Here is a 3,900-nt window from a genome sequence, read left to right on the forward strand (position 1 = left end):
TTCAGCTCTAACCACCTCTTTCATGTTGGGATTTAGCCTCCTTTGGGCATCACGAGATGGTTTGCTGTCTTCTTCCATTAAAATCCGATGCATGCACATGCTTGGACTAATTCCTTTGATGTCTGCTATGGTCCACCCAATGGCTGTTTTATGCTCTTTTAGAACTTTAATTAAGCTCTCTTCTTCATGTGAGGAGAGACCTGCAGCAATTATAACAGGGAGAGTTTCGTTAGCACCCAAATATGTATATTTAAGATTATTGGGAAGAGGTTTAAGTTCTAGCTTTGGTGGGATGACAATGGATGGCTCCAATTTCGTGGATGATGGTCCAAGAGGCTCGATTGGTGGCCTAAAGGATGGTGGGTATGGCGGAAACACTTCTAAGGCAGCCACCACTTCTTGGAACTCCGGTTCACAAAGATCTTCCTCTTCTTGTGTTAAGACAGCTTCTAGAGCATCATTAGACTTCCTCTGCAAAATTTTGGAAGAAACCTCATGATCCACAACATCAATTGAAAAGCAAGAATCAAGAGAGATAGAAGGTTGAGATAGAGCATTAAGCATTTTAAATTCAACAGTTTCACCCAAAACAGTCATGGAGAGAGTGCTATCTTTCACTTTGATGATTGTGTCTGCAGTGGCCATGAATGGCCTGCCTAGGAGAATGGGATCAACACGATCTCCATTTGGATTGTCTTCCATGTCCATCACTACAAAATCAGCAGGGAGAATTAGTGTATTAACTTGAACTAGAATATCTTCTACAATACCTTTTGGATATTTTATAGAATGATCAGCTAGTTCAAGTCGCATTGAAGTCTTCTTCATCCCTTCTAAGCCAAGCTCTTGATAAACTGAATATGGCAAAACATTGATGCTTGCTCCCAAGTCCAACATGGCTCTTCCAACCTTCTTGCCTCCAATGTTAATGGGAATGTCAAAGCTGCCAGGATCATCTAGTTTTGGTGGAAGCTTCCTTTGCAATACAGCACTTACATTCTGGTCGAGCTTTACTCCTTCATTTGGAGCGAAATTGAGCTTGTGAGTTTTCAAGTCCTTGATGAATTTTCCATATGCAGGAATCTGTTCAATAAGATCAAGCAAAGGCAAATTGATATTAACTTTACTCAAAATATCATAAATCTCTTTAAAAGCCTTATCTTGCTTTGCTTTCTTAAGACGGCCTGGAAATGGAATCTGTGGAACATATGGAGCGGGTGGCACGTATCTATCTTCTTGAAGATGTGGTGGCACAAATTTGTCATCCCTTTTATGCAATTGGAATTGATCGGATTTCTGAGAATCTGATTTGGCCTTAGGAGCAGATTGAGAAGTTTTGAGTTGTTCTCCTTCCGTGGCCATGGTCTCCTCCTCTTCATTTTCTACAATCACAACATCATTTGAAAGATTAGAATCATCTTTATTATCAATGATCTTACCTGATCTGAGCACATGAATGGCCTTGGCTTCTGGGTTCTTTGGATTGATCTCAGTTTGGCTTGGCCATTTCCCAGGCACTCTTTGAGTTATTTCAGCAGCTATTTGGCCTAATTGGACTTCCAATTTGGAGATGGCAGCTTGTGTAGTTTGCTGAAAATTGGATTGGTTGATTGCCATCTGCTTCACTATATCTTCCAATGATGATGATGATTGTTGTGGCCTTTGGAATGAAGGGGGATTTGCTTGATTCTGGGTATTTCTCCATGAAAAGTTTGGATGATTCCTCCAACCTGGATTATAACTTTGAGAGTATGGATCATTTCTTGGACCTTGGTTGTAGGAATTTACCAACTTAGCTTGCTCTTGCACAAATTCTGGATATCCAGCCCCAAGTGGACAAGCTGTGGTAGCATGGTCATGAGATTCACAAATGCTACACACTTCCTTCGGAGGGCTTCTTGAGTTTAATGCAAGAAGAGCATCTAGCTTTTGTTCCAGTTTTGAAATCTGCACACTAGAAGCATCATTAGAACCACTAATAACACGTTTACCTCTTGTATCCGTATGTTGGGTCTCCATTGCTATCTCCTCAAAGAGTTCGTACGTTTCTTCTGGAGTTTTGGTTTTAAAAGAACCACCTGCAAAATTGGTGACTATATTATGACTAGAAGGGGTTAGTCCTTTATAAAACATACGCATTTGAAGCTTCAATGGAATCCCATGATGAGGACATTGGTTGAGCAACCCATTGAATTTCTCCCATGCTTCACAAAACGATTCATCATCTTGCTGTGCAAATAACAAGATCTTGTCCCTAAGCATGTCGGTCTTTTGCGTGGAGAAGTATTTTTCCAGGAACTTCTTTTGAATGGCAGACCATGTAGTGAGTGAACCAGGCTTCAAAGAATTCAACCAATACTTCGCCTTATCCTTTAAAGTGTATGGAAACACTCTCATTCGAAGTTGATCTTCTGTCACACCTGTCAAGGGAAAAGAACTCACAACATTAAAAATATCCTTTATATGAGTCAATGGATCTTCATTAGGTAAACCATAAAAGGAAGGCAGCATATTAAGATGAGAAGATTTAAGCTCATAATTTCGAGCTACAGTGGGCAGCAAAATGCTTGAAGGAGATGCTGGAATTGTTGGGATATCAAGTTCTCCCATGAACTCAATGGCAGCCATCATTTCTTCTTCTTCTTGGTCTGAACTTGCTTCCGAATTTGAAAGAGAAGAACCGGGAAGTTCAGTGTGGAGAGCAAGACTTGTAAATGTAGCAAGAGCTTGCTCTTTTGCAGTTGACAACTCCCTTTCTAGACGATTCTGAATTTCAGAGGTCACTCGTCTGGGTTGCAATGATGGTCCTGCGTTCAAAGATCTAGAACGTTGGAACGAAGACCTCACTTGTTCAAGTAATGGATTTTTAGACATAAACTACCTGAAACAGAAAATTAGATTAATTAGAAACACTAAAAAGAATAGGGTAACCTTGGGCACATAACCAGGGAAGAACTTTCGTTCAGTCCCCGGCAACGGCGCCAAAATTTGTTGTTAATATTATGTTAACTCGCAATTGTACGGGGCAATTAGTAGTATAGCAAGACAAGTACGAGGTCGTACCCACGAAGACTGAGAAGTTAAAACTAGTTATGTACTTAGATTACCAAATTCAAGAAAGTAGGAGGTTATGTCTAAAACAGAATTTAAAACAAGAGTGGTTGTGATTGTTGAACAAAAGAAGCAAAATGAAATTGCAAACAAAAACAAGTAAACAAATGTAACAAAGAGTGGTTTTAAGAGTTGGAAAACAGATTTTGAGACTAGGGCATTCGAATCACCATAACAATTCAATTCTGGGTTATAAAGATTCAAGTAACAAGTCTAATTCAGATTCAAAGATTGATTCTAGCTAAAGTATGATTAGGCCATGGTGTTTGGTCCTAACCTTGTGTTCCTAATTCCCTAATTTGATCATTTGTTGTCTAACCTAAAATTAAGCATTAGGAACCCATTAAGCATAGAAGAACATTTTAAACAACCAAGTATGTATCTAATCCCTGTTGTCGAATGTCCATACATACTCTTCCTATTCATAGTTCAATTCGAATTAAAGCATGGTGTATACTCTTAATTCAAACCAAGATAGTTAACAAACAAGTTCTAATGGTGATCAATCATTCAAACAAGCATGTTAACTTATAAGCATAATGAATAAGAACATGAATCATGAATCAAACTTGAAACTCCAAACTTATAAACCCAGAATATTCATGTTAGGTTACATCGAAGCCCTAGTTATGGATTTAGCTACTCATAATGGAAAAGAGACTTGAACAGAAATGAGAAAACATAATGAATACAATAAGAGTAGAAAAACCCTTTTTCTGAAGTTCTTGTGGTGTCCAGGGCTTCTCCAAGTGCTTCTCCACTTCTAATGCTTCTCCAAGAGCTTCCCCA

At 38.9% G+C, this 3,900-nt stretch overlaps 1 non-coding gene across 1 annotated transcript; it reads left to right on the forward strand.

Moving 5' to 3' along the window:
- Positions 1–2,155: 2,155 nt before the first annotated feature.
- On the forward strand, positions 2,156–2,262 carry LOC148297662 (small nucleolar RNA R71). Its single transcript, XR_015833233.1, has one exon. It is a non-coding gene; the product is annotated as a small nucleolar RNA R71 (small nucleolar RNA).
- Positions 2,263–3,900: the final 1,638 nt, after the last annotated feature.

Source organism: Prunus avium, chromosome 1 (genome assembly GCF_965620075.1).
Source record: "Prunus avium chromosome 1, drPruAviu1.hap1.1, whole genome shotgun sequence".
Lineage (NCBI taxonomy): Eukaryota > Viridiplantae > Streptophyta > Magnoliopsida > Rosales > Rosaceae > Prunus > Prunus avium.